The sequence below is a fragment of the Sapajus apella genome, unplaced genomic scaffold (assembly GCF_009761245.1).
Source record: "Sapajus apella isolate SASKATOON/1434 unplaced genomic scaffold, GSC_monkey_1.0 scaffold28, whole genome shotgun sequence".
Taxonomy (NCBI): domain Eukaryota; kingdom Metazoa; phylum Chordata; class Mammalia; order Primates; family Cebidae; genus Sapajus; species Sapajus apella.
Window position 1 is genome coordinate 24,412,039 of NW_022436968.1, and position 24,415 is coordinate 24,436,453.

Here is a 24,415-nt window from a genome sequence, read left to right on the forward strand (position 1 = left end):
GGGAGGAGGGAGGAGGAGGAGGGAGGAGGAGGAGGATTTATCTTCTCCAGCTACCATCCCATTTTTGTGCTTCATTTTAAAGCAAACTTCTCCTAAGAGTGTCTGCGCTCACTATCTCAAATGACAGGTTTTGTTTCACCTCTGTTTATACTATAAAATAGATCACACACAACCCAACACCAGTATAATTACCCCCCAGAGTCGAAAAAAAATACTGTTGTCAGCACCCTAGGTCCCATTCCAATTTGGTTTTTATCCCCATTGCTCCATCAAAACAGCTTTTTTCAACTGAATTCTTTGTTACTGTTGTTGTTGTTGCTGCTGCTGTTGTTTTGAGACAGAATCTCACTCTGTTGCAGGCTGGAGTGCAGTGGTGTGATCTCGGCTCACTGCAACCTCCACCTCCCAGGTTCAAGCGATTCTCCTGCTTCAGCCTCCCGAGTAGTTGGAACTACAGGCGTGTGCCACCATGCTCAGCTAATTTTTATATTTTTAGTAAAGACAGGGTTTCACTATGTTGGCCAAGATGGTCTCAATCTCTTGACCTCATGATTCACCTGCCTCAGCCTCCCAAAGTGCTGAGATTACAGGCATAAGCCACTGCACCCGGCTCAACTGAATTCATTTTTTTAAAAAATCAACTTTTACGTTACACTGACAGAGTACATGCGCAGGTTTGTTACATAAGTATATTGTGTGATGCTTAGGTTTGGGATACAATTGGTCCCATCACCCAAGTAGTAAGCATAGTACCCAATAGGTGGTTTTTCAACCCTTCTCCTCTCCCAACTCCAGTAGTTCCCAGTGTCTACTATTCCCATCTTTATGTCCATGTGTACCCAATGTTTAGCTGCCACTTATCAGTGACAACATATGGCATTTAGTTTTCTGTTTCTGCATTAATTCACTTAGGATAATAGCATCCAGCTGCAGCCATGTTGCTGCAAAGAACATGATTTCATTCTTTTTTATGGCGCATAGTATTCCATGACATATATGTACATTTTCTTTATCCAATCCACCATCGATGGACACCTATCATGTCTTTGCTATTGTGAATGGTGCTGCAATGAACATACATGCACATGTGTCTTTTTGGTAGAATGATTTCTTTTACTTTGGGTGTATACCCAGTAATGGGATTGCTGTGTTGAATGGTCATTCTTCTTTTGGTTCTTTGAGAAATCTCTGAACTGCTTTGCACTGCTGAACTAATTCACATTCCCATCAATAGTGTATGAGCATTCCATTTTCTCTGCAGCCTCACCAACGTCTGTTATTTTTTGACTTTTTCATAATGGCCATTCTCACTGGTGTGAGATAATATTTCACTGTTGTTTTGATTTGCATGTCTGATGATTAGCAATGGTTAGCATTTGTTTCATATGTTTAATGGCTACTTGTGTGTCTTTTTTTTGAGATGTATTTGTTCATGTCCTTTGCCCACTTTTTAATGGGATTTTTTGGTTTTTGCTTGTTAGATTGTTTGAGTTCCTTATACATTCTGGATATTAGACCTTTGTGGAGGCATAGTTGGTGAATAGATTCTCCCATTCCATAAGCTGTCCATTTATTCTGTTGACAGTCTTTTTTGCTACACAGAAGCTCTTTAGTTTAATTATGTCCCACTTGTCAATTTGTGTTTTCATTGCAATTGCTTTTGAGGACTTTGTAATAAATTCTTTGCCAAGACCAATATCCAGAATAGCATTTCTTAGGCTTCCTGTTGGATTTTTGTAGTTTTAGGTCCTAAGTCTTTAATCCATGCTGAGTTTAATTTTGTATATGGTGATAGGTAGGAGTCTAGCTTCATTCTTCTGCATAAGGATAGCCAGTTATCCAAGCATGATTTATTTAAAATCCCCATTGCTTATTTGTGTCCATTTTGTTGAAAATTAGATGGTTAGAGGTGTGCAGCTTTATTTCTGGGTAATCTATTCTGTTCCATTCGTGTATATGACTGTTTTTGTACCAGTACCATGCTGTTTTGGCTGCTGTAACCTTGCAGTATAGTTTGAAGTTGAGTGATGTGATGCCCCTGGCTGTGTTCTATTTGGGCTCTTTTTTGGTTCCATATAAATTTTAGAATAGTTTTTTGTAATTCTTTGAAAAATGGCATTGGAAATTTCATAGGAATGGTGTTGAATCTATAGACTGCTTAGGAGCAGAATGGCCATTTTAACAATATTAATTTTTCCAGTCCATGAGCATGAAATGTTTTTCCATTTGTTTGTGTCATCTCTGATTTCTTTCAGCAGTGTTTCATTTGTAGTTATCCTTGTAGAGATCTTTCACTTCCTTGGTTAGATGAATTCCTAGGTTGTGTGTGTGTGTATGTGTGTCTACTGTAAATGGAATAGTGTTCTTTATTTGGCTCTCAGTTTGAACAAGATTGGTGTACAGAAATGCTACTGATTTTTGTACAATGATTTTGTTTACTGAAGCTTTACTGAAGTCATTTACCAGTTCTAGGAACCTTTTAGGTGGAATCTTTAAGGTTTTCTAGGTATCAAATCATATCATCAGTGAAGAGAGATAATTTGTCTTTTGATTTTCCTATTCGGATGTCTTTTATTTCTTCTTCTTGTCTAACTGCGCTGGCTAGAACTTCCAATACTATGACATATGGAAGTAGTGAGCATAGGCATTGTTGTCTCATTCCAGTTCTTAAGACGAATGCTTCCAGCTTTTTCCCATTCAGAGTCACATTGGCTGTGGATTTGTCATAGATGACTCATTATTTTCAGGATGTTCCTTTGATGCCTGTTGCTTTTTGTCGTAACTGAATATTGGATTTTATCAGAAGATTTTTCTATATCTATTGAGATGATCATATGATTTACTTTAATTCTGCTTATGTGGTGAATCACATTTATTGATTTGCATATGTTGAACCAACCTCACATCCCAGGAAGAAAACCTACTTGATTATAATGAATTAACTTTCTGAATTTCTGCCAGATTCAGTTCGACAGTATTTTGTTGAGGATTTTTGTATCTATATTCATACTGGCCTGATGTTTTATTTTTTTCACTGTGTCTTTGCCAGATTTTGGTATCAGAATGATGCTGGCTTCATGGAGTAAGTTAGGGAGGAGTCTGTCTTCCTTGACTTTGTGGATAATTTCAGTAGGATTAGTTCCAGCTCTTTTTTGTATGTATGGTACAATTCAACTGGGACTCCATCTAGTCCATGGCTTTTTAGGTTGCCAGGTTTTGGTTTTCTTTAATGATTCCACCTCAGAACTTGTTATTGATCTGTTTAGGGTTTCAGTTTATTCCTGATTCAATTTTGGGAGGTTGTATATTTCCAGGAATTTATCCATTTCCTGTAGATTTTCTAGTTTGTGTGCATGAAGGTATTCAGAAAAGTTTGTGAAGGCCTTTTGTATTTCTATGGGGTTGTTTGTAATGTCACCTCTGTCACTTCTGATTGTGTTCGAGTCTTCTCTCTTTTGTTAATTTAGTTAGTGGTCTATTGATCTTGTTTATCCTTTCAAATAACCAACTTTTGGCTTCATTGATCCTTTGTATTTTGGGGTATCTATTTTGTTCTGTCCTGCTCTTATTTTAGTTATTTCTTATCTTCTGCTAGCTCTGGGGTTTGTTCTTATTTTTCTAGTTCCTCTAGGTATGATGTTAGGTTGGTAATTTGAGATCTTTCTAATTTCTTGACGCAGGTGTTTAGCACTGCGTCATAAAGTTTCCTCTTAACACTGCTTTTGCCACATTTCAGAAATTTTGGTATGTTGTATCTCTGTTACCATTTATTTTAAATAATTTTTTTATTTCTGCCTTAATTTTGTTATTTACCCAAAAGTTATTCAGGAGCAAGTTGTTTAGTTTCCATGTAACTGTGTGGTTTTGAGAGATCTTCTTGGTATTTATTTCTATTTTTGTAAGATATTTTAATTTTTCCAAATTTGTTTTTAGGAGTGACTGAAATAAAAAATATAATTGAGTCCCATTATCATCATCATGGAAATGGCTTTAAGAGAAAACTGGTCAGATGAGTATTATTGCTTCTCATTTTCAACCAGTAAACAGTTGCCACTGATAAATTGACAGCCAGGAGTCTGTTGAGAATGCTCAAGGTGCATTATACAATATAACATACCTGTTCACAGGGGGAAAATTCCTAGGAAATAACTTATGTGTACTTCTTGATTTCATCATACAAGACGAGCACAAAATCACCACCCATGCCTCTGAGAACACTGGACCATGCATCCTTGAAAAAAGTTTTGCCTCCTTCATTACAAGCAATCTTCCTCCAGCAGTCAAGCATGCCTGTGTACATGATGTCAGTTCCTTTGTACCCCAACTGCATAATCATGCGGTGGCGAACAGTGTCAAATGGATAGGAAGTCAACCCAGTAACGGCAGTGACAGTCTGTGTGATCATCCAGCTAATGACGATGTAAGTGTTCTTGGGATCCGGAAGCATTCCCTTTGCAGTGTCACAGATAGCGAAGACGGCAGCTCGGTAGATAATACCCTGCATAGACACGTTAAAGCCTAGGTACAGGACCTTAATCCCATCAGATTCGTAGATCTTAACCAGGCAGTTGCCGAGGCCTCAGAATTCCCTTACAGCTCCAGCTTTACCCACATCTGTTGCTAGAGGGGTATGGGCAAAATCAAGAGGGTACACAAAACACAAGGATGTGGTCCCAGCAGCACTGCCTGATGCCAGATTCCCTGCAAAGTAGTGCCAAAACTGGGTCCTTTTGTCCACACCACCCAGGAAGATCTGCTTGTATTTATCTTTGAAGGTGAAGTTAAGAGCCTGGGTGGGGAAGTATCTGGTGACATTGGCCAGGTTACCATGCCAGAAGGACAGGACTCCCTGCTCCCTGGGAATACAGACCACACAGTCAATAACGCCCTTGTATTGCTTAACTGCAGTGATCTGGTTGCTGGCAAGCTGCACCTGCAGCAGATTGACCTGCTAGATGGGCGCTACTGCCGTCTTGGAAATGGCTGCAGCCACTCCACCTGCCAGGAGGTCCTTGACGAAGGACACAGTGGCAACTGTCATGTTGAATGGAAAGAGTATGCAGGCTGCTGCAGGATGGGACTGGGCCGGGAACCGGCTTTGACTCCAGGGCCTTGGGGGTGGTATTGATCTCTATTTTTATTCCACTGTGGTCCAAGAGTATGGTTTGTATGATTTCAAAATTTTTTTTTAAGTATTGAGACTTGTTGTATGGCTGAGAATGCAGTTGATCATAGAGTATGTTCTGTGTGGCAATGAGAAGAATGTATATTCTGTGATTGTGCAGTGGAGAATTCTGTAGACATCTATTAGGTCCAATTGGTCAAGTATCAAATATAAGTCCAAAATGTCTTAGTTTTTTGTCTTGATGATCTAACACTATCAGTGGGGTGTTGAAGTCACCCACTGTTATTGTGTCTAAGCCATACATTTAGAAGTACTTGTTTTATAAATCTGGGTGCTCCAACATTGAAAGCATATATATATATATTTAGGATAGTTCATTCTTTTTGAGGAATTGAATCTTTTATCATTATGTAATGTTCTTCTTTACTCTTTTTTACTATTCTTGGTTTAAAGTCTGTTTTATCTAAAAATAATGACCCCTGCTCTTATTTTTCATTCGCATAATAGCTATTTCTTCATTTCTTTACTTTGCCTCTATGGGTGTCATTACATGTGAGATAAGTCTCTTGAAGTCAGCAGACAGTTGGGTCTTGTTTTATTATTCAACTTGTCACTGTGCTTTTTAAGTGGAATATTTAGACCATTAACATTCAAGGTTAATATTGTTATGTTAGGTTCTGATCCTGTCATGATGTTATTAGCTAGTTGCTAATAACAACCAGCCAATATGGTTGCTTTGTAATCTCAATTGTGTAGTTGCTTTACAGAGTCTGTGGGCTATATCCTTAACAGTATTTTTGTGGTAGCAGGTATCATTCTTTCATTTAGATCTTTCATTTCCTTTAAGAGCTCTTATAAGGCTGGGCTAGTAGAAATGAATTCCCTTTGTGATTACTTATCTGGAAAAAAATTTGTTTCCCCTTTGCTTATGAACCATGATTTGGTGGGATATGAAATTCTTGGTTGGAATCTCTTTTCTTTAAAAACGGTGAAAATAGGCCGTCATTCTCTTCTGCTTTGTAAGATATCTGCTGATAAGTCCACTGTTATCATAATGAGGTTCACTTTGTAAGTGATCTCTTTTCTCTAGTTACCTTTAAGATTTTTTCTTTCACATTGACCTTGAAAATTCTAAAAACTATGCATCTTAGGGATAGCCATCTTATATAGTATCTCATCTTGTATAGTATCTCTGAATTTCTTGAAATTGCATATTAACCTCTCTTGTGAGATTAGGGACATTTTCATGGATTATAGCCTCAAATATGTTTGCAAAATTGCTAACTCTCTCTCTTTCTCTTTCAGGAATCCCAGTGAGTCATAGGTTAAGTCTCTTTAGAGAATCTATTTCTCAAGGGCTTTGCTCATTTTTAAAATTCATTTTTACTTTTTTCCATCTGGGTTGATTAAAAAAAAAAAAACTGGTCTTCAAGTTCTGAAATACTCAGCTTGGTCTAGTCTGTTGTTCATGCTTCCACTGTATTTTGAAATTCCTGTAGTGAATTTTTCAACTCCAGAAGTTCAGTTTTGTTACTTCTTAAAGTGGCTATGTCATCTTCCGACTCTTGTATTTTACTGGCTTTCTTGGACTGAATTTCAACTTTCTTTTGAACGTTGTTGAGCCTCCTTGCCATCCAGATTCTTAATTCTATGTCTGTCATTTCAGACATTTCAATTTGGTTAGGATCCATTGCTGGGGAGCTAGTACAATCTTTTATATGTAAGGAAACACTCTGATTTCTTGAATTGCCAGTTTCTGTGCTGATTGCTTTTCATCTGAGGGAGCTGGTGTTTCTTTTACTTTTTGACTTTGCTGTTGTTTGAATGGGGTTCTGGGTTGTTTTTTTCCCTTCAGGGTTTGACTGTGGTGTACGTTGTACAGCTAGTGCTCGACTTACGACCACGGTCAGGACCGCAGACCGGTCGTAATACGATTTGGTCGTAAGTTGAGTAGGCTATATGTACAGTTGAAATGGTGCATGCGGAGATGGTAGCGATGCTGGAAGCTGGTCCACACTGTCGTACGCCCAGCTGGGCAACGTTTGTGCTGCCAGACGCAGAGCAGTCGTGGCTAGCGATTGTGGTCGTAAAGTCGAATGGTCGTAAGTTGCATAGGTGGTAAGTCGATCAATACCTGTATACAGTCAACTGGCCACGTTTCTGGTGCTTTCAGAGGGCCAGAGCTCTGTATGGGTTCCTTGGTTGTAGTTAATTTCCTATATTGAGTTTCACAGGTGTTGGGTGCTGAAGCAACTTATTTTGTATAATTCAGGCTGCAATCCAGTAGACAGTACTTAAGAGTAAGTGCCAGTAGATAGGCTCTTAGTTATGTGCCTCTTTTGTATTTCAGTGTGTATACAGCAGTGCTCTGGGAACGGAGAGACGGTAGGGATAGTGGGGAGGTGCACAAGAGGTGATTCTCTTATCAAGTCAATTCCTAGGTTTTGGGGGAGCGTCCTATAATCACTGACATTGCACCTGTGTTTCCTCAACCCCAAGAGGTACTCTGGTGGGCTGTACTCCCACCTCTCTTAGCAGTGGCTCAAGCCAAAGATTAGGTCACAGGGAGACTCACTGGTCCTCTGAGGTTGGCAGAGTCAGAGTGGGTAATGAAGTATGTGTGCAAGCGTTCCGATGATGCAGTGGTCAAGGGCATAGGATCCCCAGGTAGTAGTGTCATGGGTGTGCAGCTGTTGTGGCACCTGTGGCCTGGGGCCTTTAGCCCACCAGAGGACTGTAGGGTCTGCCCAGCTCTCTCTTGCCAAACCAGATCTCCCTCCAGTGTCTGCCCCAGGAGCAGGCCCACTCAACTAGTTTTGTCCTAAGCCTTCTGCACCTACTATTCCAGGTGTTCAGGGAGATGGGGCTCCCTCAGGTAGAAGCTGTGGCTAACCAACAGGTTATACCCTTCCCAGACTGGTCTTGCAAAGGGCAGGATACCCAGTTCCCATGCTGGCACATGAACCTGTGCCTCACTCCTCTCTGTGTTCTGAGATTGGGGCCTCCTCTCTCACTCAAGCTCTGGCCACAGATCTCAGCTCAATATCCTTGGGTTATGTGCTCACACCATGGGAAGTTGGGACAAAGTATCCTCTTCCCAGGACACCTTGGGAAGAGGAATCTGCCCCAAAAGCAGGCCCACTCAACTAGTTTTGTCCTCTACCCCCTCTAGATCAAGCACCAGCTGTGCTGGGGGCAGTGCTGAACTGCTCCCAGGCCACTAGCAAAACACTAAGGTAGGGCAGTGGTAGCTGTGTTGTGTGCACCCTCTTGTGGGAGCAGCCAGGCAGGAGGCCTTGGAAGGGGCCAGCAGACAGGGGAACATGCAGATCAGATGAGCCCCAGTCCCTCAGGAAAGGCAGCTCTGTTCTTTCTCAGGTTGGCAGTCAGCAGGGGCTGTCGTCATTCAGAGTTAAGATGGAGAGCCTTGACGGGTGGGCATCTATGGTGTTTTGCTGCAGCTGCCCCACATGAGTGTAACCTTCTGGGTTCCATGCAGGTTCAAGCTCTAACTCTGCCTACCCTACGGCAGCTCCTCCTGCCAATCTAAATGTCTATGAGTCATGGGATTTCTTCTAGCCAGGATCCCAGAGGTTTGTGGCAGAAGTACAGTGCCACAGAGTTCCTTTACTCACCCCTCCCTGAAAACTTTTTCAGGACCAGGAGCTGGGCCTGGCACTCAGTGACTCCATGTGGGCTTCCCAGCTTCCTTCCTCTTCAATCACCTCTCTTATCAACTTTCAGTGTTTTTTCTCAAAAGATCTGTTCAAAGTGTGATGATTTACCGGATATTTTGGTTTCTCTCAGTTTGGAGAGGTGCTTCCTGGCTGCATCTAGTCAGCCATCTTGTCACTGGCCCACCCCCATCAACCAACCAAAACAGCTCTTGACAGCATCACCAGTTTCCTTCACGTTGTCATATCCAATGGTGAAATCTCAATCTTCACCTTGCTTGACTCAGGAACATTCGACATAGTTGATCATTTATTCTCTTTCTTAACCCCTTCTTCCTTGGCTTCTGAAATACTACCCTCTTTTATTCTTCTCTCAATGGCTACTCCTTCTCAAACTCCTTTCCTGGTTTTTCTTCATCTTTCTTGTCTATAAGTATGGGAGTAGGCCTCAGGAACTCTTGTCTTCTTCATATATAGCCACTACCCAGGTAAATTCTACTCATCATTAAATATCTAGACTCTGATGACTCCTACATTTATTTCTCCAATCTAGATGTCTCCACAGAACTCCACTCTTGTATCAACTGCATACTCAGTGTCACCAGTCAGATGACAAATTTGCATCTCAAACTTAATGTCTGAAATGGAACTCTTGATTCAGCTGCATACTCCCACCAAGTTAGCTCCTTGCACAACTGTCTCCAACTTGGAAAATGGAAACTCCTGTTTTCCAGTTGCTTGAGCCAAAATCTTGAGATTTTCTCTAAGTTCTCTCTTCTCATACCCTACATCTAATCCATAAGCAATCCCATCAGCATCACCTCCAAATTATATCCATAGTCCAACTATGTCTCACTACCTCCATCTTGGTCCAAGCTGCCATTCTGCCTTACTTGAATAACTCTTACCTTATGTCTCTGCTTCCACTCTTACCACCTCTTTCCCTAACATTCCATCCTCCATGTAGTAGGCAGAAGATCCCTTTAAAACAGAAGCTAACTCATGTTACTTGTCTACTCTAAATCCCAATGGCTTCCCATCTCATTCACAGAAAAACTCGAAATCAGTACAGTAACCCATAAGGTACTACATGATATGTCCCCAGCTCATTCAGAGTTAAGATGGAGAGCCTTGGCGGGTGGGCATGTATGGCACAATTCAACCCATAAAAACCATTTTCCTCCAGGGCATCATCTTCTACCACCCTCCCCTGTCTTCATGTGCTCTAGTTGCCTAAAACAGAAGCTAATTCATGTCACTTTTCTACTCCAAACCCTAATGGGTTCCCATCTCATTCACAAACAAACTCAAAAGCAGCACAGTAACCAACAGGCACTACATGATCTGTCCCCAGCTCTCACCCGGCATCATCTCCTACCACTCTGCCCTGTTCTCATGTGTTCTAGATGCCTTGATCTCCTTGCTATTCTTAAAAAGTGCCCACCACGTTCCCACCTCATTCCTACCTCAGGACCTTTGCACTATGTTTTCTCTAAATGTGACTTGTTCTCTGATTCCCTTGAGACTTTTTTCTTCACCTTATCAGAGAAGCCTTCTCTCAGCACGTTACATAACAAATCTCACCCCAACTGTCACTATGCATTCTCTTTATCTCACTTTATTTTTCTTCATACAGGCATATATTATCACCTAGCATATTCTTTATTTTCACTTGTTTATTATTTCCTTCCCCTTTAGAAGGTAAGCTCCATGAGGATAGTGACTATTTTGTTCACTGCCACGCCTGACACAGTTCCTGACCATAGTAAATACTCAAAAAATATTTAATAAATGATTGAAAAAATTAGTTCCAAGCATCAACTTATAGTACATGTGTAAGTAGGCCACTATGAATACACATGCTCTTAGAGAATTAAAATAATTTTAATTAAATGTCTTGTATTTTGCCAAACTCATTTGGCAAACATTTTTTTCCCTATGGTCATTCTTTCTTTACTTACAATTTTGTGCCAGGTGTATTGACTTTTTAAAATCCCTTTCCAGCTGGAGAACATATTATTACCAATTCAATGAACTATTTCCTTATAGATCTGCATATTTAGATATATAAACTATACATATTTAGATATACATATTTACATATACATATTAGATATACATATTATTACCAATCTAATGAACTATTTCCTTATAGATACACATATTTAGATATACTATATATACATATTTTTAGTAACAATTGGGGTTTTCTTTTTTTCCTTTTTAATAGACACTGAAGTGACAATATGTGAACTGAGAGAAGGAAGGAAGTAAAGGGTGGAACCAGAAGAAGGACTATGATCTTCAGTCAGTGCATTAACATCAAGGCAAAGATGCAACATACTTTCCATCTGTTCCTTTGAAGTCACTGGAAGAATGGTGAACTAAGCCAGATCAAGGCAGATCACCAAGCCTAACTAACGTTAAGAGAGGTAAGCCAATTTCCCCACATTCACTTCTCCTAACCTGGAAGTTGAACCTGGGAGTCAGAATGTGTGAGATCCAGCCATGGAGCTCTCTAACTAGCCATATCACCTAGGAACACTCCTGGTCTCCGAGCTTCCTCCTCTGCTTATGGCTATAAGTGGTTTTTAGCTGCGTTTGGATCCTGGACTCTTTTCAGAGCTATGGACCACTGTATCAAGTTTCCTAAAACTGCTATTACAAAGTACCACAAACTAGCTGGCTTAGGAAAACAGAAATTTATTGTCTCACGGTTCTGGAAACTAGCAGTCCAAAGTCAAGGTTTCAGCAGGACATTCACCTTCTAAAACCTGTAAGAGAAGGATCCTTCCTTGCCTTTTTCAGCTTCTGGTAGCCCAGGCATTCCTGGGCCTCTATGTGTCTGCCTCTGTGTCTAAATTAACTCCTTTTCATAAAGACACCAGTCATACTGAATTAGGGTCCACCCTAATGACTTCATACAGCTTGATTACTTCTGTAAAGTCCCTATATCCAAATAAGGTCAAATTCTGAGATACTGGGAGTTAGGACTTCAATGTATCTTTTCTGAGAAACACAATTCAACCCATAAAAACCATTTCCCTAAAAATGGTGCATTTTGCATTCAATCTTGATTGAATGCTGATTCCTTCAAGCCTGCCCTCTGCCACTTATTAATTTTTATTAACTGTGGGTCCTTAAGCAATTCATGATACTGAGTCCTGAATCTTCTGAACTCTTAACATGAAAACAACAACAACAACAAAAAACCCTACCTATCAGAGTTGCAGTAAACAGTCAAAGTAACTGTGTATAAGACAGTAAACATAAATTGTGAAGGGGCAAACAATTGTAAAAAAAGCTATGTACAGTTGGCATGGACAGGAGACAGGGAAATACTCGGTAGAAGAGGGCAGTTCCCCGGCAAAGGCCCCACCCTCAAGTCTGGATACCCATGACCCTAAGTGAGAACAGGCATTCCTGTTTTCACACCCCAAAATGTTGCCTTTTGGCCCACCATGCCCCCATCCTGTACCCATATAACCCTCGAACCCCAGGCTCCAGAGGAAGTGCAGACAAGCAGACGAATGGCAGACGGCATGAGAAGAGGAGTCTGAACATCAGGAGTTCAGCTGGGGACAATTGGAGAGTCAGCCACTCGACAGTTAAACTCCAGAGGAAAATCATCTTCCCACTCCATCCCATATCCAGCTCCTCATCCATTCCATTAAGAGCCACCTCCACCACACAATAAAACCCCACATTCACCATTCTTCAAGTCTGTGTGTGACCTAATTCTTCCAGGACACTGGACAAGAGCTCAGGATACAGAAAGCTGTCACACTGGCCCTCTACCCTTGCAAAAAGGCAGAGGGTCCACTGAGCTGGTTAACACTTAAGTTACAGTACAGGAATGTACTGTAACACACGCCTACTTGGGCTCCTGCACCTGTCCATCTTCACATGCCCCTTCCTGTAATGGGTTTGAGCAGCAGCGGCACCAGACAGAAAAGCCACACCCCTGTCATGTCCTGCAGTGGGGGTCAGGGAACTTTTCCGTTTCACAGCAGCTGAACTGGGGCCCAAAGCTACTGGTTTAAGTTATTAGGATGATACTATCGAGATTATTCAGCATTCAGATCAGAAAAATAAACCACTACAATTCGAATACAAAATATTTTGGGGGTACTGTCAAAACATGTTATTTATTTCACTTTATTCATTTTAAAATTTAGTAACACTTGTACACAATTGGTCTCCAAGCTTTTTTGACTGCACACTTCTTCAGTAACAAATGTTGAGTATATGGTCCAATAACTATTTCCTTTCTTATCAATTGTGTAAAAGTGTTACTAAATTTTAAAATGAATAAGGTGAAATAAATAACATGTTTTGACAGTACCCCCAAAATATTTTGTATTCGAATTGTAGTGGTTTATTTTTCTGATCTGAATGCTGAATAATATTGATGGTATCATGCTAATAACTTCATGCATAAAACACACTTACGAAGAGCGCTCATATCAATAATATTGGATATAAATCCATATTTCAAATAATCTTCATGGTAATTGTGAATTTTTAATGATTTTTTGGCAGATCTGATTAGCCTGTCATTGTTCTTAACCTCATGTGGCTGATGAAGAGCTTGTCCTAGGAAGAGAAGTGTCATTATTTCAGCCATTTTTTCTGTTGCTCACTTTTGCTTGTATTAGTAGAATTAGATTCAGTCAGAGGCTTCTTTGCAGAAATATTTTAAAGCCACTTGACCATTTCGTAAAGGTCTCTTTAGTTGAAACTCAGTGACAATTGCCATACAACCACTAACAAGGCACCCTTAAATGAAAATGCTTTCCAGAATCCTAGAACTGAACCCGCAAGAGGAGTTTCCTCAGCCTTTTTGCTGTAGAACTCCCTCAAGATTCATCTGTAAACCCAACCAGACAGGACTGTCCAATGTTTGGATTGAGCAAAAGCAGCAGTGATTATCTTTAGACTTAGTAATAGGAAAGCATAATTTGTTTCTGGTTTTACTTGTTTTTAGATTTGAAACACCTAGGAAGAGAAGTTCTAATATTTTCTTTCTGCACCTGAGGAATTGGTTCAGATGCTCCCACACTGGAGACCACAGGAACAGTCAGTAACTCTCCCTTATTCCTCTTCTCCCTCAAGCAAATGTTGGTATGAATAAGTACATCTGTTACTAAACTGCTGACGGCAAAAGGGTTATGTTAGGGGCAGAGGAAACGTGGAGGAAGGTGGATGGGGTGGTGCGGGTCTGTTTTCTCTCTAACTCCTTAGACTAATTAAAAGAATAAGGATAAAAATAGAAGGGCCTGTTTACATAGAGGGATTTGATGTTACTCTGTTGAGAGAGGATAGCCAAAATGGTGAGGCTGGCAGCACAACCAGAGTGGCTCAGGGACCTAAGCGGCAGAGAATGGCTCAGAGCTCAGGATAGGGACTACCTCCCTTTCTGGGTGAAACCCAGTGCTTTGGCACCCAGGACTAGAGGCTTTGGGAGTAACCAGAATGAGTAGCCCGCAAAGGCCTGGATGTTCTGATGGTAGCCGAAGAAGAACTAGATGGGAGAGAAATAACAAGGCAAAGGCCACACAATAATGATAGCTCAAAATGGCTATGCGCACATAAGGAGCACACTCTTGAAGATTTCTAAAAATTCTTGGGCAATACTTTGGGAGGTGTTGTAAGCAGAATAAAGACATCTGTGTCCTAATACCCAGAACCTGTGAAAATGTTAGGTTACATGACAAGAGAAGATAACCGGTGGGTATGGTTACTAATCAGCTGACCTTAAAATAGGAAAATTATCCTGGATTACCTAGGTGGGTCCAGTATAATCAAAAGGGTCTTTAAATGGGGATAGAGGGAGGTAGAAGAGACAGTGTCAGAGTGATGCAGTGACTAAACCAGCCATTAGCGGCTTTTAAGAGAGAAGGGAGCCACAAGCCAAGAAATGCAGGCAGCTTCTAGAAGCTGGAAAAGGCAAGAAAACAGATTCTCCCCTAGCGCCTCCAGAAAGGAACACAGCACTATGACACCTTGATTTTAGCCCAGGGAGACCAATTTCAGACTTTTGACTTTCAGAACTATAGGATCATGAATCTGTGTTGTTTTACACTACTGAATTTACAGTAATTTGCTACTATAGTTTCTTGAAACTAACACAAGAGGTATGCAGCTCAGATCTTGCTAGTATGGGACTGAACCTGAAGACAGCATAACCACATAAATATAAAGCACTATTATCGTGCAGACAGGATCCCTGTGACTTGGAGGCCTAGGTGTGACTAATTTTAATCCCCTCCTCAGCCCCTCAAGTGGGAGACTTGCTATCCCTTCACTCTTCCGGAAGGGAGGAGGAAAGAAATAGATGTTTTCATCAGAGATAAGTGTGGACCGTAGGAGTAAGGGCAGCCAGCAAAGGTCTTGGCAATCAAGACTGATGAGTAATGCAGCATGAACACAAGAGCTTCCAGCCCAAGGGGCACAGGAAGAGGGGGAGGTGGGAGCCATAAATCCAGAGAGCAAGACAAACTTCCACCAAGAACGTGAGGCCAGAGGAAGCAAGGTTCAGAGGCAGAGGAAGCAATAAGAGAGGAGAGTTCAGGAAGGGACTCCCCACTCAGTGCTCCTTACCATTCCCTGTGCTATGGTCTGAAAGTTTATGTCCCCTCAAAACTCATAGGTTGAAACCTAATTACCAGTGTGATTATTGTAGGAAATGGGGTCTTGGGAGGAAATTAAGTCATGAGGACAGACTTCTTATGAATGGGATTAGTACCCTTTTAAAAGAGGCCTAAGAGAGACCCCCTCATGCCTTCCTCCATGTGAAGACACAGCAAGAAGGTACCATCTATGAGCCAGAAAGTGAGCCACTATCAGACACCAGATCTGCTGGCATCTTAATCTTGCACTTTCCAGCCTCCAGGACTGTGAGAAACAAATTTCTCTTGTTTATAAGCTACCCAGTCTAAGTCGGGTATTTTGTTACAGCAGCCTGAAATGGACTAAGACACCCTAAATGGGCCAGTTGCTTGGCATGGAGATAAAAAACAAAACCTTGATGAGGCCTGGTAGAAGTCAATGCCCATTCCGCATTACCAGGATGAAGCATGATGCCAGGATGCAACCTGCCCTCTGTGCAGGTTTTAAGCCTCTTTGGGACATAAGAAGCAGACGGTGCTGCTCCTTGGATCATATTCCTCAAATGCTTGACCTTTGTCCAGATGGACACCTGGTTCTTCTCAGAAACCCTCACCAACTTTAGAGGACCTGTCTCAGGTAGGCCACCACAGCCACCTCTCAATGACCCCAAGTACTACTTTGTTCTGAGATGGAAAGATTGAAGGTTAAAAGCCATGTCTTTATTCTGTACTCCATTCTGGAAGTATTGAGCCTGGGAAGAACTCAGAGATGAAATGGAGAGCTCCCTTCTCCACTCTGAAGGGCTAAGCATTCTGGAGCAAGGGAGAGGAACAATCTCTCATGTACCCACTTCCTATCTAGAAGCAGACTGAGACCTGCCAAGCATGTTATGTAAGAGTGTCTTGACTTCTACAGAAATGCCACTTATGGGTTGAAGAATGGAAGGGTGGCTAATCTAACCTCTATACCCACCCACTAGAACTCTCCAAGGAAAAGTACCTCCCTTCCTCCAGCCTCCAGCTGTCCTATCCCTAACCATGCCCTGGGCACACCTCCAGGATACTACCAGGAGCAATGGACTCCAAACTAGATAGTCACTGTACTAGTTTCCTAGGGCTGCTATAAGAAAGTACCACAACCCACGTGGCTTTAAACAATAGAAATTTATGCTGTCACAGTTCTGGAAGCTAGAAATCCAAAATCAAGGTATTAGTAGGGCCATGCCTCCTCTGAAGCCTCCAGGGGAGGATCCTTCCTTGCCTCTTCCAGTGTGGCCATCTTCCTGTGTGTCTGTCTATATGATGTTCGTGTGTGTGTGTGTGTGTGTGTGTCTCTCCAAATTTTCTTCTTCTTACAAAAACACCGTCACACTGGGTTAAGGATCAACTCTGCTCCAGTATAACTTCATCTTAAGTAAGCTAATTATATCCACAATGACCCTATTTCCAAATAAAGTACTGGAGGTTAAAACTTCAATGTATCTTTTTGTTGGGGGCACATCACAGTCCAACCCATAGCAGTCACCACTGGCTATTCTGCTAGAATCCTTTTTACTACCTTTACATTCTTCATACACTCCCATTGATATCATCTCTCATTTCTCAAAATTCTCAACCATGGGGTGGGAATAGGGAAGGTAGGAGCAAGAATTTCCAGAAGGAGACTTTGTAGTTTTAAAATATCAACAAAAAAACAAATGAGGGTCTGATAGTTGTTTCAGGGAAGGGTTTTACTCAACACCTTCAGAATCATCTAGGAAACTTGTAAATATAAAATAATATGCATGATTATTACAAATATTACAAAAATATATTTGTAAAATCAATTTTATTTGTATATAAATGCTAAACTTGACCCGAACCAACTAAATTGAAATTCTTGGGGAATGGTACCCAGGCACTGGTATCTTTTAAAAGCTCCCAGGATATTCTCATCTACAGCAAGGACTGAGGACCCTGTCCTGGTGAGACTTGCTGCTGTAGTGAGTGGCCCCAGCCCTGCAGTTGTGGCCAGTCTCATTCCTCTCTATTGAGAAGCCACAGAGTGTAGAGAGGATACTTAAGAAAACTGTTTATATAAGCCCTGCCATCTGAGTGCAAAACATTCTTGCTCAAGAATGGTGGTCATTTATTCCCCTCTGAAAGGTGAAATGACAGAACAGTAACAGAGCAGGAGCAGAACCAGAACCCAGGTATCTGAATCCAAGTTTGAAATGTCAGCTTCAGGTCTAGAGTTCTGCCAGGGTAAGACTCCCTTGTGGCAGTTTGGGAGAAGTACTCAGAAGGAAGACATCATCTGGCTAGGACAGAGCCACTTTGGGGGATGGTGGTAAGACCATCTTGCATCCCCCCACTTTGGGGGATGATCTACCAAACCTCATGTTCATCATGCAAGATGGTCTTACTGTTTGACCCCCACTCGGCTTACAGCTACAAATAAATTCATTTTTCACCATGGGCTATTAAGTCATGGCTCTGTCAGCCTGTACAGTTCACCAGGGTTTCCAAGGGTTCTATTTGCTAGTTAGGGAACTCCATGGCCTTTAACAACTAAGATATTTTGGGATCCCAAGTCCGTCATCCAGCATACCAACCACCCCTTCCTTGAACGTGACAGAAAGGCTGCCAGTGTCCTCCAACTCATTAAAGATTTAAAAATGTTCAGATGGCAGGATGGTCAGCAGAGTCCTGCCTCAGGCCTCCAGAACTTCCCGGACCCAGTGTGTTAATACTGACACAATTACCCAGTGTTCCTCAACACAATTTTTCCTGGGTTGTGAATCCATCACTACCACCATTCTCCAGTCTATGTTTTCCCATCTTAGCCACTACAATATCACAGCAGATTTTACTTAAGGCCAAAGATACAAATATATTATGTCTAAGATAGTCCCCATTCATATCAGTCTCACAATAACACCAAATTAAAAAATTAGTCTGATATGGCTTGTTTACAATAACCCCATGCTAATTCCTAGTGATCACAGCTTTCTCTTCTAAGAATTCACACACTATTCAAGGAGAAAATTTTTTAAAAATCTTAGTAATTATCCCAAGATGAAAGTCAAGCTCACCAGATAGTAGTCTGTAGGCTCTGCCCTCTTCCCTTTTTTTGAAGAATTGAAGTACATTATCCCTTTTCCACTCCTCTAATACTGTTCCTGTTCTCCAGAATTCTAAGAGCACTGATGATGGGGCAGCAGCCTCACTTGTATATTCCCTCAGTACTGGGAGTATCACTCCTCCCCTAAGAAACCTGAACTTATCTGGAACAATCAGGTGCTCTCCTTACAATCCTCTCACCTGGCTTCAGTTTTCTGTCTCCTTCTGTCAATGTTTCAAGCCTTTCCAGTTTGGGCTGGAAAAAAAAATTAGTCTCTGTGGTAGACAAAATAGGAGCAAAACGTGACTCAATTTTGAATCAGTGACCCTAAGTTTAGAACTCCTTTACCTACAGACAAAAAAAAAAAAATTTCTAGAACCCTGGAGAGGATTGAACCTACCAAGGGGGCTAAAAGGACCCTATAGAAGGAGGCAGCCAAGACCAATCATACAACTCATCAACCAAGCACAAAGCCACCACAAAAATTGATAGAAGTGATAGCAAAGGAAAAGCACCATGGCCCTAGTTCTCTTCAGAGGATGACAGCATCATCACTCATTGTAGACATCATAGGAGTGGAGGCTAAGGCCAGTCCTGCTTCCAAATGTGCAGTTCCTGTCACAGCATTCACGTATGTGCATGGGGGCAAGGTGTGTGTGACCACATCTTTTAAAGTGTGTCTATTTACAAAGAGTTGTGACAATGGATACTAATGGCAAAGTCCTTCACATAGATGCAATGTAAGTAATAGGGACTCACTGAGGAATCAGCCTTCATTCTCTCTTAATTCCTCATACAATCATCAATCAATCAATTAGTTCATTTCAAATAACTGATCTCATGGGTGGCTCTTTTTGAATAGAGGCTTTCAATTCTTCAGCTACAAGGGAAAGAAAATTCCTCACAATATAAATATGCCCTTGAGATATTTTCTTTGGTAGCACCCAGAATGAATTGAATGCTTACTATGAATTATTCCGAGCACTTTACGTTCATTAACTTCCACAATAGCTCTATGAGGTTGATATTACTCATATCTTCATTTTATAAGGGAGGACACTGAGACACAGACACATGAAGTAACTTGGTCAAGTTCACAGTGGTGAAATTGAAAGTGGTGGAGCTGCTAGTTGAACCCACGCAGATTGACTACAGAACACTGAAACAGCTTGATTGCAAAACTGGTCCAATCTTCTATTCCTTCCCCTATCTATACTTAGAGCCCTGTCACCAATATGAGAACAACCCCAGGCTAGCCTGCTGGAGAATAAGAAACCACGTGGACCAGAGCCACGTCATCCTACCCAAGGCTATCCTAGACCAATCAACCCAGCCAAACCCAACCTCAGCAGACCACAGATGCTTGAGCAAGCCCAGCCAAGATCTGCAGAACCACTCAGAGAACCCATAGACTCATAAAAATTAATAAATGTTTGTTGTTTAAGCAACTAACTTTGGGATCGATTTGCTACATACTAGTAGCTAACTGATACAAACAACCATGCTGGACCACTATACTGTATTAGCCTTTTAATGATGCTGGCTTCACTTGACTCTAGGAACTTCCTGGAATGGACAGCTCCAGCTGTGAAGAATCTTCCTTATACTACCACCTTATTGTTCTTCATCCCTGTCTTACTCCTGCCCCTACCATTATGCCAACCCATAAGGGCAGTTATAACTATTCCTCACCTTTATTTCCTAGTTTTTTTCTGGAGTAGTGAGGAAACTAGGGTGCCTCAACTCTAGTACAGTGTTGGGCTCTGTTTCCTTGCCTACCTCTTTGCTCATCTCTCCGTCATTTTGGAGCTGGGTTGGAATTAGCCACAGTGAGTGGTGCCAAAATAATGAAACCAGGGTAATGAGAAGAAAACACAGATAGCGCTGTGAGTCAATACCTTGCACCTTTGGCCCTTCTCTCAGGGTGAGCCTCTTACTCAGTGGTGGTGGGGACCCAAAGTCCCTGAAGGCAATGCTTCTGCTTTGCCACCTGATCCCCCAATGAAATCTTGCAAAGCTAAATTCCCCCTGTCTGCCAGGACTCAGGCAGGGGGCAGCAAGCAGTACCTCCACAGGACTGAATATCCCCAGCTGCTTAATTCAAATTTAAGAAGAATTTGGAAATGTGTTCCACAAGTGAAAGCCTTCTGGGGCATGTCTGCCAGATGCCTCCAGCCACTGGGTTCCCAAGGAAATGGAATGTCAACTCCTAGACCCAGAAGATCTTCTGGGGGTCTGCAAGGGGGTACATACTCAAGGCAATCCACTAAAAATGGGATACGAAATCTCCCAAAGAAAGAAAAAGGTTCATAAAAGATCATTGGTTTTCTACTGGAATATTTTAAGACTCTTTTTTTTTTTTTTTTTTTTTTTTGCTATTAGGTACTCAATAAATGCTAAATGATGTTAATTCTTCTAGCACTTTGTGCTTTATGAGTGAAGCTTGGATTGTGAGGATTCATTGCTCAAAGGCCAATAGCTAAGTGACCTGGGTCGGTGAAGAGAAACCAACACTCCCCAGGGCAAATCCAGCCTCACTGTGCCATTAAACACTCACCACCCCTCACTCATTACACTTCAGTAATAGTTTAGTTTTAATTTCTTTTCTTTATATTTCACAGCCCTAAAAGAAAATGTCCTGTGACAATTCTGTAATAGTAAGACAATTACTGGTGACTCAGGGCTCCCTGCTGCTTCTGAGTCTCACAGCTGAGGAGCAGGCAGGGACTACTGCTTCCCTTATAGGAACAATTTGGTTTGGGAATTAGGAAAGTCAGAATCAAAAGGAATCTTTAAAAAAAAAATGCCTATTTAACATAAAAATTTAACCCAAGGATCCCATTTCAGGACAAGAGTCAATTGTAGCCACTGAGTCCCTGAGAAAGCTTTTCACATAGACACAAATGTTTCAAGTGGTGACTTGTCCATCTGAGCCCCACTACCCACAGCATCCAGGCAGTCCAAAAGGATCCAGACCCTGAGTTCTCAAAAATCTGATTTCTCCTTTTTGTTATCTAAACTCTGTCTGTTTCACCTTTACCAATAAATGAGGAGGAGGCAGTAAAATGATGTGCTCCTTAACAGCAAAAGCTCTGTCATCTTTGCAACTCAGGCACCCAATCCAAACCCGAGTCTGGACGAACAAAGTTAAAGGTATACTAGGGTAGAGGACATGGGCATTCCCAAGTTCCCAGTGGATTGTGCTCCAAAGCACTTTTGTAAATTGGTAATTTAGAACTCGGAAAGCATTTTCTTTTTCCATAAACATAAAGCTCTAGAGAAAGCTCAAGTCCTTAGACCAGGTCATTCAGCTCTATTTAGCCACAAAAATCTAATAATGCATCCAAAGTAGGGAACTTCAGCTATTCTACTGCTTCTTCCTAAATAACCATGTAAAATACAGCTTTCATGAGAAAATGTGTTCCAACTTAGGATGCCAGAAACAGATTTCCGTTTTTTCCCAGGACCAACAGTGAGCTTTTCCTACTAATGAATGAATGAATGAACGAATAAAAGGGAAGAGAAAAAATAAGAGAAAGGCAAAGGGGGAGAAGATGTTGGCTATACTAGAAATAGCCCTGACGTGGAAGATACAGGTTTACAAGGAAGGTGAGATGGGACCAAAACTCCTGGGGAGAATAATGATATTTTGAACTATTATATAACATATGCTCTACAGTTCTTCAGTTTAAAAACTTGCCTTCAGTGTTCCAAATTAGGAAATAAAAAGCAGTTGCTTGAAGGGGAGTTTGGAGAAGGGAGAGATCTCTGGTTTGGGGGTCATAAATCAATGAGCCGAAGATGGCCTATGTTCACCTATGAGGATATCCTTGATTTCTGTTCTTCAGTTTCTCGGCTGATTCAGTCATGATGCTAATAAAATTCTAATTTTCAGGTTAATAATGTCAGTTTAAATTGGGAGTAGGAGGAAAGACATCGGACTGTCTTCCCTCCGATGAACAGAAAGGGCAGGACTGCTTTCTATTCATTTCTATATGCCCCAGTCCCCTCGGTGCTCAACATATAATTCCTTAACAAATAATATAATTTAAGGAAGGGCTTTAACTTTTCAATGTAGTAGCAAAATGTGTGGGTTTTAGAGTCAAACTTCTCAGATTCAAATCATTTTTCCTCCCTGGGTGCATGACCAGAGGCCAGCAAGCCTGCTTAACAGCCTTGAGTTTCTCATCTGGAAAAAGGAGTGGTAACAGTACTTACATCACAGAGTTGCTGTGGGAATTAAATGCATTTACATTTCTAAAACACAGAACACTGTACCTGCCCCCTAGTTAGCACTTGACAGATTTTAGCAGCTATTATTTTTCCATCATCATTGAGCTAACTGTCTTGTATCTTGCCCCCAAATTAGATTCTCAGGGAATTTGGTAAACATAAAAGTTGGTGTAAAGGGTTAAACTGTGACTCCCCCCACCCCACCACCAAAAGATATGTCTACTCAGAATCTGAGAATGTGACCTGATTTGGAATAAGAATCTTTGCAGATGTAATGAAGGCAAGGATCTCAAGATGAAATCATTCTGAATTAGGATAAGCCCTAAGTCTGCGTCCTTACGTGAGACCAGAAAAGAAGACCCCGCCGAGACATGGGAAAGGCAGCCATGCAAAGATCCAGCCAGAGATTGGAGTCATGCTGCCACAAGCCAGGGGAAAGCGGGAGCCACCAGAAGCTGGCAGAGGCAAAGACGAATTCTTCTCAATAGAGTCTTCAAAGGGAGTGTGGCCCTGCTGACCCACTGATTTTGGCCTTCTGGCCTCCAGAACTGTGAGAAAGTAAATGGCTGTTGTTTGAAGCCACCAAGTTTGTGGTAATTTTGCTGTAGCAGCCCTAAGAAATAAATACAGTTGGGTCCAAGTGACTTGGAATAACCTAGCTTGAATGAGGAAAACAAGTCAAAATGTAAATTGGTGATAATCATGAGTTCTTTTTTTGAATTGTGTGCTGCGGGAAAGCTCTCTTTAGGAAGGGAGAGTTTCAAGGACTGAAATGTTTGGGCCAGTGTGTGCTGTCCACCTCCAGCCAAAGACATTTCTGCTGAGAATCCCGAAAACATTCTGCGTTTTTCCATAAAGAATAAACGGGAAGTATTCAATGTGAGATGAGACACTGGACAGAGTCAGCTGCTACCTGGCCCCAGCTAAACGGGCAGGTGATGCCGCTCTCAGTGACTGACCAGTGAACACACCCACACTGGTCCCCACCACCTTCCTCATTCCCCTAAGTGGAAGTCTAGAGGGTCATTAGCCAAAGACTCTAAGCTAAGGAGAGATACCCGGTTGTCAAAAGACCAACATAACTGTGTATTTCCACGGACTGTATTGATTCTTGCAATTATATCTACGAAACAGATCTCTTTTTAAGTAAAAAATATATCCAGGTCATCTTCAAGATCCTTTTAAGCCACTGGAATTTTAAAGAAGTCCTCAGTAAAGAGTCGTGAGAGAGATTTGAATCCACTGATGTTGAGAGAAATGATTTTCATTCATTTGCTCTCTTATAACTCCTGGGGAAAAATAGCAGCAGGCAGAGCAGTGACAGTCAGAGAGGGGTGACGTTTTTGGAGCAAAAGCATTAGACAAGATGACACATGCTGACAGGTTCAGCAAATAGTGGATGCTCTGCCAATCAGCAGATAATTTCTGTGTGTTTGCAAAGTGGGAAAGATTGTGAGTCACGCTGTATTTCAAAGACAGGTCATGATGACTCTGTGTGTCATCTTCCAATGTGAAGGTCAAGAGAAGGTGGGTAAAGGAAGAGAGGGGAAGAGCAAGGAGACCCGAGTAGAGGCAAATCAACCACACCGAGGCAAGTTGCTTCATATTTCCTGACAGTACCCAGGGAACCTTCCTAATTACCTGTTTTATTGACATCTGAGGCTCACAG

At 41.6% G+C, this 24,415-nt stretch overlaps 1 protein-coding gene and 1 pseudogene across 2 annotated transcripts in view; both read right to left on the minus strand.

Moving 5' to 3' along the window:
* MYO3B (myosin IIIB) overlaps positions 1 to 24,415 on the minus strand; it is a 499,023-nt gene that overhangs the window by 393,282 nt on the left and 81,326 nt on the right. The window lies entirely within an intron of this gene.
* Positions 3,907 to 5,419, minus strand: LOC116561197 (annotated as a pseudogene).